This window comes from Haematobia irritans, chromosome 5 (genome assembly GCF_050003625.1).
Source record: "Haematobia irritans isolate KBUSLIRL chromosome 5, ASM5000362v1, whole genome shotgun sequence".
Taxonomy (NCBI): Eukaryota; Metazoa; Arthropoda; class Insecta; order Diptera; family Muscidae; genus Haematobia; species Haematobia irritans.
The window spans coordinates 96,424,361-96,436,376 of NC_134401.1; the positions used below are offsets into that span (position 1 = coordinate 96,424,361).

Sequence of the window (12,016 nt, forward strand, 5' to 3'; positions counted from 1 at the left end):
AATTCATTAAACCAGGATAAGAAAAAACCTAATAAGTCCAGAATTTTTTTATTTTCATTATTTTGTTTTTAGTTTTCAAAAATTCACATATTCCTCAAATTTAAAATTCAAAATTTTTGGAGAATGTTTGTTGCATACGGTTTTTTGAGGAATTTTTTCGTTGGGGGTATTCTTCATTTGGGGCACTTTTCATAGAGCCGCCACTGCTATCCAACCTCCGGCAATTTAAATTAAACCAATTTTTACAATTACAATTTTTATTAAATTTATTGAGTTCAAGTTTTTTTTGTTCATTATCTCTAGTTTTCCTTGTTTCATAATATATATTTACTCTAAGATTTGAAAAAATTATATATGTATGTATATTTTTGCAAGGTGTTTGCTTTTATACGTTTAACAAAAACTTAACGAAATTGTTAGTTGTTGTATAATAAATAACTGTGATGTGTAAGTGTTATTGTTGTTGCTATACAAAGAATTCAATTTTTGCAATTAAGAAGGGAACCAAAAAAAGTTTTTATACTCATTGACAATGTTTGATTTTTATAAAGTAATGTGTAAGGTATAATCTTTCTCTATATTGACTTTGGATAAATTAATTAAATAAGAATTGGAAATTTTTAAATTGCACAGGAATTTACACACAAAGAAAATTTCATTAAAAGTCAGCCAACGAAAAATTTTCATTAATACAATGAAAATATTCGTTAATAGTACGAACGTTACGTTAATTTGCAGAGAATTCGTTATATTAACGAAAAATTTCGTTGTATTAACGAATTTATTTCATTGCCTCACATTTAACGACACATTTCGTTAATATAACGAAACTTTTTCTATTAGTGTAGAATAGATAAAATTTAAGATAACGAAAATATGCTGATTTAATACAATATATATAAAAACCGAGTTTTTATTTGAACGTAAATGGTGACCGTATGGTGAAAACAGAGTACCTAATTTTTTATATCTTGGCGGAGGACTTCCCTCTTGTCTGAATTTTTTAAAACTGGACTTAAGTTCTCCAATTTGATTGAAATATTCTGGGAAGGTTCGAAAGGTGGCCTCTAGGCAAAGATCCGATACTTTGTTTTTCGATATTTGGAAGGGGAAGGGGACCTACCCTTTGGCCGACTTTTTTAAAGTACGTTGAAAAAAACTAAAATTCTCTGATTTACTTGAAATTTACTGAAGACATTGGGAGAAGTTAAGAAATTAGTATGGGGTAACTGGTTGTTTTACACAAGGTGTCAAGGTCCCCCTTGCCCGACTTTTTGAAAATCCGTTGTGCTTGAAATTTTCAGGTTAGGTGATGGTGGATTCGCTACTTTATTTTTCGATATTTTGTCGGGGAACCTCCCCTTTGCCAGAGTTTTTTTAAGTACAGTCAAAAAAATTTTGAATTTTTCATATTTGGACGGGAAGCAGGAGTTTCCCATGCCCGACATTTTGAATCTGGGAGTGTGGTCTGTAGACAAATATCCCTTACATTTTCGATTTTTGATCGGGGAAGGAGACATGCATTCCCTTTTGGAAAAAATCTCAATTTTTCAGCTTTACTTGAAAAGTACAGTGAACGTGGCAGAAGGTGATTAAATTAATACAGTGGTTTTGATATCTGGCCGGAGAAGGGGAACTCCTCTTTGGAATAATGAATAATCTGAATCTGGCACAAGTTTCTGTTTTGGGTCAGAATAGAACCACATTGATTTTGAAAAAAATCTGTTCAGATTTAGATATATAGCCCAATTCTGAATATTCCCAAGGGAATGTGTTCTCTGGGAATTCATTTTCCCCGGGAATAAAATCCTCCTATTCTAAACAATAGGAGAAGAGAATAACAAGGGAGAAATAATTCATAGTATTCGAAGTCAGCTATTTTACTTCAACTGTTTTATTTTAATAAATTTTTAATATTAAAAATTTGAATTGAAATTGTATTAAATTGATGTAAAAGTTGAGTTAAATGCGAAAAACGTCAAAAATGTTTAGTGCCGTGTTTATGGTAGTAGCTAAGGAGAGGTGTATCAACGTAACAAGGTCTAAAGGATAGAAAGGAGAAAGCTACGCGATGCCATTAACCCACTTGAGTTGCCTGAAACGTTGTAACTACATACTTGTACATGAAGAGGTTGTTACTTAGGTTAGGTTAGGTTAGGTTATGTGGCAGCCCGATGTATCAGGCTCACTTAGACTATTCAGTCCATTGTGATACCACAGTGGTGAACTTCTCTCTTATCACTGAGTGCTGCCCGATTCCATGTTAAGCTCAATGACAAGGGACCTCCTTTTTATAGCCGAGTCCGAACGGCGTTCCACATTCCAGTGAAACCACTTAGAGAAGCTTTGAAACCCTCAGAAATGTCACCAGCATTACTGAGGTGGGATAATCCACCGCTGAAAAACTTTTTGGTGTTCGGTCGTAGCAGGAATCGAACCCACGACCTTGTGTATGCAAGGCGGGCATGCTAACCATTGCACCACGGTGGTTGTTACTTAGTTCATGGGATTTATAGGGTTAAAGTGGCAGCCCGAATTGATTCGGACTCACTTAGACCATTCAGTCCATTGTGATACAATATTATAGGGTAAATAATCCAGCCTTCAAATACCTGTTGGATGTATTAGCCGCCCACATTCCACCTCAACGCAAGTCTTTTGGATTATCTCCACTAGTAAGATTAGGTGCTAAGCTTCTTTGTCGAAGGTGGCTAAAGAGTACCTATGCCCGAATTGGATATATTTCATCAAAACGGATGAAAAAAACTAGTAAATTTCTTCAGCTTTTTACGCCACGCGGGACACATGTTCGCATTATTGCTCCTTTAAGAAACAAGCACCTACATTAAAACAGGAAGGGATATTATAGCTTAAATGTAAAACCTTTATTTTCTATATAAAAGAATTTTTAAAATATGTACAGATCTGTGACCATGAGATGAGCATTCGGTAGTTGGATTCATTCCATTATAAATTTTAATTCAAGGTTTTTGACCGGAAATTACAGAGAAATGATGCCTTTTGGTCACAACTCCCTTGATTTTTTTGGGGGAATTATTCCCAAAAAAATGTCATCGTTTTTCCCTTTTTATTGTCATTTGTAATACCAATTTTTCCCCAAGGGAAAAATGTCCCATTTTCGAAGTTGGTTTAGAATAAGGGAAAAGGGAATATGGGTTGTGATATATTATTTGGTCTAGTCGGGCGACTTGGAGCCTTATTTAAAACTCATCCGTTCTGTGGAAATTTTGGCATTGCAGTGTGTAGGATATGGCTAAGATATGGGGAAATAATCACAGAATTTTGTGTAAAGTGTGAGAATGGCCATATTTGTATTCTCTGAGGAAACTATCCAGTCAATTGGAGGAAAATCCCATTGAAAATGGGTCTAAAATATGAAACAGTCTACCATATTTCCCCAACTCTGGTGTACGTATATATGAGAGCTATATACAATCTGAACCAATTTTGACTAAATTTGACATACATAATAATTCTGCTATCTATGCGAAATTTCACGTAAATGGGAGTATAACTTTGGCCCCCCTGGTCATATGAGTGCAAATCGGACGGGAGATTTATATGGGAGCCATATCTAAATCTGAACCGATTTCAACCAAATTTGCCACAATTACCTATACTACTAAACGTACTCCTTGTGCGAAATTTGAAGCAAATCACGGCAAAACCCTGGATTTTGAGGCCATATAAGTTCAAATCGGACGAAATATATATATGGGAGCTATATCTAAATCTGAATCGATTTTGACCATATTTGACGCATACAATAGTATCGTTAAAAGTACCACTCGTGCAAAATTTGAAATAAGTCAGGGCAAAACTCTGGCTTTTGATACCATATAAGTCCAAATCGGGCGAAAGATATATGTGAGCTATATCTAAATCTGAACCGATTTTAACAAAATTTGACACACTTAACGATACTATTAAACGTACCCCTTGTGTAAAATTTGAAGCAAATCACGGCAAAACTCTGGCTTTTGTGGCCATATAAGTTCAAATCGGACGAAAGATATATATGGGAGCTATATCTAAATTTGAACCGATTTCAATCAAATTTACCAAGCATTGGTAGAATGTCAATGCTACCCTCTGTGAAAAATTTCACGAAGATCGGTAGTAAACTTTGGCCTCTGTGGTCATATGAGTCTAAATCGGACGAAAGATATATATGGGAGCTATATCTAAATCTGAACCGATTTGGCTGATATTTTGCCAGTTTTTCGAGACTCATAAAATATTCGGATATACTGAATTTGAAGAACATCGGTTGATAAACACGCTAACTATGACCACATCGGGGATAAATATATATGGCAGCTATATCTAAATCTGAACCGATTTTTTCCAAAATCAATAGCGATTGTCTCTGTCCCAAGAAACGGCCCTATGCCAAATTTGAGGACGATCGGACTTAAATTGCGAGCTGTACTGAAAAAAAATCTAAAAATAGAACTGTCCCTGTTATAGATGCAAAAGGGCCAGAAATGTGTTAATTAACCCTGTGATAGAGATATTTGAACCGGTTAGGGGATGGGTTCATTGTGGTCTAGAGACAAATGCATGAAGTGGCTACCAATTGGCTAAATACAACCAGTCCCATGACCGGTATAAAATTCTAATTGCTTGGAAAAAGGGGTCAATTGGCACCAAAAAAACTGAAGGGTTCTTATGACCTCTAAAACACTCGGAAATATATAATGAGGAATGTATATGTTCGTCGTGAAAAAATGGTTCGCCCACCCGCCAACCGGTATTAAGTTTGTTAAAGAATATTTTTAAAGTCAAAAGAAAATGTCGTTCGCTTAGAAAAGAAAATTTTTCTTTCAGCATATACAATGTACTGAACGAGTATTTTCATAAAAAATAAAGGAAAATATTATTTGCAAAGGCAGCATCTTTACGGCATTATACAGCACGAATTTATCCAAAGTTTTTTTTCTTTCTTTTTTTAAACAAACTTGATTTTATTACAATGAATTGATTATTAATTTTATGGCTTACTTTAGTACAAGTGGTCCGATTGATCCAATTTTTGGCCAGTGTGTAGACTTTTCAATTCTAAACACAAAATGTAATATACTCTACGCCCCCAAAAGTTTTCATTATCATGTACAGCAATCCCTCGATTTACGTTGTTTCGATTTACGTCGTCAAATTTTTTGTTCCATCCAACTTTGATTTACGTCGCCATTCGATTTTTTTTTGTTCCATCCAACTTCGTTTCGCCATTCGATTTACGCCGCCTCAGTTGTTTACAATTTGTAAGTAAAAGTAGGGGAATCCCAATTTTTAACTCTGGGGGGTTACTCTGTATTGCGATACGAAAGCAAATGCGATGCGATAGTTAAATGCGTTAAGAGTACAATTCGGTACTCTGTATCACTTGCGCAAACGCTTTCGCAAAGTAAACTGAAAATATGGTAACGCTTTAGCAAAATAAAGCGAAAATATGACAACGCTGGCTGCACAATGTAAATAATAACGAAAATGATAAAAAGAAATGTCAAAAAATTGTAAATAAAAACATTTTAAACAATCTTCCGTTCGGTGCGTGTTCTTTTAAAACTTGCTAATCGTTTATAACAAAAAAGTAATAATTATGGATTCGATAGCGTTATGGTTTGAAGAAAATTAACATGAACGAATTACAAGAAGAATTTTGCGAGATCGGTCAAATATACTCTCCCTAAGTGACCACGGGTAAGAAAATGGAAACTCAAATTATGTGACAAACGTTTTCGAATATTTCATTTTTATAGTTTTCGTCTTAATAAAGATCCGTTTATGTATGTATTAAACGCTATTAAAGACGACCTCGTCGTTCCAAATAAATCCACAGCCATTCCAACTCCAATAAAAGTGGCCGCTGCTTTGAAATTGCTTGGACAAGGTGGTTATCTACAAATCGGCCAAGACCATCTTTTAGGACTATCAGAGCAATCTATGTCGCGCTGCTTAAAAGAAGTTTGCGATGTGATTGAACGAATACTTTGTCCCAAGCACATACAATTTGAGGTAACTGCGGAAGAGACCATAAAGTCTACCAAAGTTTGGAACTGACGTTGCTGTGTCTGTAACTTTTTTGGTTTTTCCCTAAAACAATAAACAATTTAGATACAAATATAAAAATTTAATTGTGCTTACTTACATATTTGTTACTTTGCGATTGCTATTTTGTTTGCGCACGATTTTTGCGATCAACGAACGAGTTTGACATACGCTTTCGCATTATAGAGTGCGGTGATGCCAGATTTGCGAAAACTAGATGCGCAAGGTAGATACGAAAACGAATTACTGAGTACCAATTACTCGATTCGCGACAATTTTTCTTACGCATCGCAATACAGAGTAACCCCCCTGTACACGTTTAGCATTTGATTTATTTCTATTTGTATGTAGCTTTTCAATCATTAAAGCATTATTGTTTTGATTCTCGGACACAGTGTACTTTCTGACCCAACAGCAATTTTTAATTCGGTTTAGGTCGTCAAATTCCGGAACCAATCACGACGTAAATCGAGGTATTACTGTATATTGGATTTAGTATCCATCGCACATAATCACCCTAAATGTAATATATTTAGAATAACATATACCCGGAGAGGTCCTGGGTTCGCGTTAGCCCATTTTGGACTCTGTACATAGGAGAAAGTCTCAAACCCCGGACGAAGGCCGTCAACCTGGGGCCAAATCACCGCAGTCGAAATCGAGTACTTCGTCATCGTAATGTAGTTTACGCGGATCACCGCAGTCGTTATCGAATTGTTTCTACTCGAAGTAGGACACGATAGGTGGCATGCTATCGAAAACGAATCATGTAATGATTTTTGAGCAGAAAAAAGGTAAACAAAAAGAAACAAGTAGTTGGTGAAAATGGAAGTATTATTTATATATTTTGGCAAAATACATTTAAGAAAATATAATATTACTTGCAAACGAAACAAAGAAAGGAATGCTCAGTAGCCGCTTCAAAAAAATCTAGTTTTTTCGAGAACATATTTAAAAGCTTCTTTTGACAGACGAAATCGTCTTTTAAATCTATGGATGTTAAAAACACAATTAGTTAAAAGAACTCACTCAAAATAGAATCACAGGCAATGCTAAACGACTGATTTTGTCTCGAATATTTTTCCTTATTAATGCCACTTTGTACTCATCCTCTGAATCCGAAGACGAGGAAAACAAAAACACATGGATTCATAATAATTTTTACACATATACATATTTTGATCACAAAAAGTTATTTTGAAATCATCTTTTGCTTCCAATTTCTTATTACTATATGTTTACAGCAATGTAAAAAAAAAGTAGTAGACAAAATAAATTACGATCGAAAGCGGTGATCCAAAATTTTACAGCGATCGAAATGTCTCTCGATACGAAACAGAACTCGATGACGAATGCTGTGATTTGGTCCCTGTCCACTTTGGGTTCGCGTTAGCTCACTTTGGACTCTGTCCATAGGAGAAAGTCTCAAACCACGGCTACCTTTCCCCTTTAGGTTCGCGTTAGCCCACTTTGGACCCTGTCCATAGGAAAAAGTCTCAAACTCCGGCCAAAGGCCGGCCACCTATAAGCCAATTTTCAAGGATCGGTTACCAATCGAAAAAAGTGTTGATAAAAAAACTCGATATCGACTCCCGTGATCGGAAAAATTTAGATTTCGATCAAAAGTTCTCGATGTCGAATGCCGTTATTAGCCCCCTGATCAGCCAGAAATCACACGGAACTAAGCCATGCGATTGCGTTGGTTGTAAGTAAAATAATATTGGTTGACTTTTTTTCAAAACCTTAGAAAGGATCAATCCTTGCCAACATTTTTTTAAGTTGTACCACGCCAAGTTAATAAATTAAATGGTTGTTATAGGGATCTATAGTACAACCCAATAATCGATTTTTCGATTATTGACTTTTAATCAAAAATCGATTTTCGATTATTTTTACCAATCAAAATTCTAATTTCGATTTTTCATAAATCGAATTTCATAGAAAAAAATTTATTCTACTAAATATTCGATGTTATGAAATCTATTTGTCTTTTTGTGATTGTTGTCAGCAATATTTGTTAAGAAATGCCAAAAAATTAGTTTTCCAGCTAAATATGTTAGTTTTTTTAATATATTAATATATTTTTAAAATGTTCAAGGAAATTGAAAACACAAAGGATTCATTTCCACCAATTTGATATTTTATTTAACCCTCTGTAGCTGAGGTGGTATAATTTTAACAATAAATTTAACTGACGAGGCGTCCGTCCTCATACCTCATTTCTAAACTGCTATACTACGTTAACATTTCTGATCAAAAAGTTTTAGGCCATATTTTCCATAAAGACTTATGGTTATTAAACTAACAAATTTTAAATAAAAGACATATTTATGAGCGGAGCGGAGAGATCGATGCTTCGTACTTTAGGAAGATACGCACGAAAATTTGTTTGCGGTGTCTGTCAGACTACTACATTAGCTACAGAAGGTTACTCAAATCAGAACTTGTATTCTTCTTGGTAATATATGTAATTCTATAAATAAAAATTAAGATATATGTGGTCATATCCTTACATCTACACGGATGAAAAAGACTGTTTTTCATGTGTTTGGTTATAAACATTATATGTTTGGAACACAAATTTTTAAACACAATATTTTTGAGTGCAAGCATATAATGTTCATAAACTAGCATAACATGTTTGGAACATACAGTTTGTCAAGAAAGTGTTTTGACAATGGGATAAAAATTATGTTTTGTTCCAAAATTAGATATAATGAAATTTTAAAAAAAATATTTTATTATGTATTTTGCAAAGTATACATACGTACACAGAATTAAAAATTTAATAAAATATTTAATATTTCAATTATTTCTAGAATTTGAAATATTTGGCAATGTCAAAAGACTTTCTTGACATACTGTATATGTTAATATGTTAGAACATATTATGTTTGGGACATAAAATGTTTGTAAATATAATATGCTTGGATGCAAACATATATTAATTTAGAAATAGCCTATAAACATATATGTGTTTAGTAGCTTGGAGCGCTATTTAACAGGGAGCGAGATTGAATTAAGTTGGTGGTTTTTGCTTGTCATTACAAAATTAGCATTTTATTTTTCCTTGGGCAATTGATCAGCTACTTCTTTGATCCTTACAAACTGTGTGGTCCGCTGTTCGAATCCCCGTCCGGCAAAAGGTAAAATTAAAATAAAAAAATCATACAATTGAATAATTTCTTCTACAATGTTTGTATTACAGAAAAAGGTGCTAAGAACTAAAAAATCTCGTGGAAGTGAGAAAGATGTGGGGGAATATACAATTGGGCAGAAACAAAATGTTGAGCATTCAGGTCGAAAACCTATGTTGTTAGCACCTATATTACCTGTTTATTTTCATAATTCATTATGATTGTAAATATATAAATAAATAAATAAAATTTTGAGCACAATATTGTTTGGGAGAATTTTTTTTAAGCATATAATATTTTTGGGTGCAAAATGCTTCCAAATATATTATATGTTCACATAATAACATATTGTTTTTTGGAAGACAACATTATTGAATTTGGATGCAAAAATACAAAATGTTTGGAACTTAGACTACCCAAACATATATTGTTTAGACCAATATGCTTTCAAACATATTATATATTGGAAGAGATCAAACATATAAATGTTTGGGCAATACCCAAAAATATATATGCTTGAAGCAAAATATGTTTGGGAGTATATGTTACAGAAGCGATTTTTTGTGAGCGTGTAGGTACATTTCAATTTAATTGAAACCAATGACTAAAACATTAAAATCGATTTTTGATAGTCAAAATTAAAAAAATAGTTCAAATCTATAATCGATTTTTGATAGGCAAAATTAAAAATTAGTTGAAAATCTAAAGTCGGTTTTGCGATTATTTTTAGGTTAATAATCGATTTCGACATTTTTTATAGATTTTCATGCTAAAATTCGAATAATCGATTAATCGATTTTTGATTTATAGATCCCTAGGGTGTTAGAGTATCTTTTCTATGCGTCTATTTTGAAACAATACAGTGTACCCAATAAGTGGATATGTGTATTTCATATCAAATTAAAATCTATGACTTTTTCTCTAACCATTTTTTTTTTAAATTATTGAGCATTCGTCATTTGAACTCCTTCCAGGAAGTTGGAATAAATACTTGAACATGTATATTTTTTAAATCGTTATAGTTCTTCTTACCATATGCTAAACTTTTCCTCGAAAGCCTAAATGCTTTGAGTTTCAAACTATTTGTTTCCGACTGTTTAAAATTGTTTGGCTCCTCCAAAACTCCTCTGTAAAATTGGTTCTAGTTCTTGAATCATTCTTTTTCAAGTTTTCATTTTTTTTTTAATTTTCAGAGTCTAAAACAAGTAAGGAAAGTCTAAAGTCGGGCGGTGCCGACTATATTATACACTGCACCACTTTGTAGATCTAAATTTTCGATACCATATGACATCCGTAAATGTGTTGGGGGCTATATATAAAGATTTGTCCCAAATACATACATTTAAATATCACTCGATCTGGAAGAATTTGATAGACTTCTACAAAATCTATAGACTCCAAATTTAAGTCGGCTAATGCACCAGGGTGGAACACAATGTTAGTAAAAAAATATGGGAAATGTTTAAATCTAAAGCAATTTTAAGGAAACTTCGAAAAAGTTTATTTATGATTTATCGCTCGATTTACAACTTTTCGACTAAGCAGTGGCGATTTTACAAGGAAAATGTTGGTATTTTGACCATTTTTTTCGAAATCAGAAAAACATATATATGGAGCTATATCTAAATTTGAACCGATTTCAACCAAATTTGGCACGCATAGCAACAATGCTAATTCTACTCCCCGTGCAAAATTTCAACTAAATCGGAGTTAAAAATTGGCCTCTGTGGTCATATGAGTGTAAATCGGGCGAAAGCTATATATGGGAGCTATATCTAAATCTGAACCGATTTCAACCAAATTTGGCACGCTTAGCAACAATGCTAATTCTATTCCCTGTGCAAAATTTCAACTAAATCGGAGCTAAAAATTGGCCTCTGTGGTCATATGAGTGTAAATCGGGCGAAAGCTATATATGGGAGATATATCTAAATCTGAACCGATTTCAACCAAATTTGGCACGCATAGCTACAATGCTAATTCTACTCCCTGTGCAAAATTTCAACTAAATCGGAGTAAAAAATTGGCCTCTGTGGTCCTATGAGTGTAAATCGGGCGAAAGCTATATATGGGAGCTATATCTAAATCTGAACCGATTTCAACCAAATTTGGCACACATAGCTACAATGCTAATTCTACTTCCTGTGCAAAATTTCAACTAAATCGGAGCAAAAAATTGGCCTCTGTGGGCAAATGAGTGTAAATCGGGCGAAAGCTATATATGGGAGCTGTATCTAAATCTGAACCGATTTGGCTGATATTTTGCAAGTTTTTCGAGACTCGTAAAATATTCGGATGTACGGAATTTGAGGAAGATCGGTTGATATACACGCCAATTATGACCAGATCGGTGAAAAATATATATGGCAGCTATATCTAAATCTGAACCGATTTTTTCCAAAATCAATAGGGATCGTCTTTGAGCCGAAACAGGACCCTATACCAAATTTTAGGACAATCGGACTAAAACTGCGAGCTGTACTTTGCACACAAAAATACATCAACAGACAGACAGACGGACATCGCTAAATCGACTCAGAATTTAATTCTAAGCCGATCCGTATACTAAAAGGTTGGTCTATGATTACTCCTTCTTGGCGTTACATACAAATGCACAAACTTATACCCTGTACCACAGTAGTGGTGAAGGGTATAAAAATTCCTTAAAATTGGTCACTCAACTCGTTACTGACAAATTCGACAAATGACGACAAAAAAAACTTACAGTAATACCGATACGAGTCAATAATAACCAATAGAATAATATCAATTAGTGGCGACAGACGAAAAGAGACGGCGAATTCAGG

At 33.9% G+C, this 12,016-nt stretch overlaps 2 long non-coding RNA genes across 2 annotated transcripts; one reads left to right on the plus strand and one right to left on the minus strand.

Annotated features, from left to right (window-relative positions):
* The first annotated feature begins 5,322 nt into the window (after positions 1-5,322).
* Positions 5,323-6,158, plus strand: LOC142239415 (uncharacterized). Its single transcript, XR_012723023.1, has 2 exons — positions 5,323-5,724; positions 5,784-6,158. It is a non-coding gene; the product is annotated as an uncharacterized LOC142239415 (long non-coding RNA).
* LOC142239414 (uncharacterized) lies at positions 5,746-8,574 on the minus strand. Its single transcript, XR_012723022.1, has 2 exons — positions 6,173-8,574; positions 5,746-6,117 (listed from the first exon to the last, which is right to left on the minus strand). It is a non-coding gene; the product is annotated as an uncharacterized LOC142239414 (long non-coding RNA).
* Between the last annotated feature and the right edge of the window lie 3,442 nt (positions 8,575-12,016).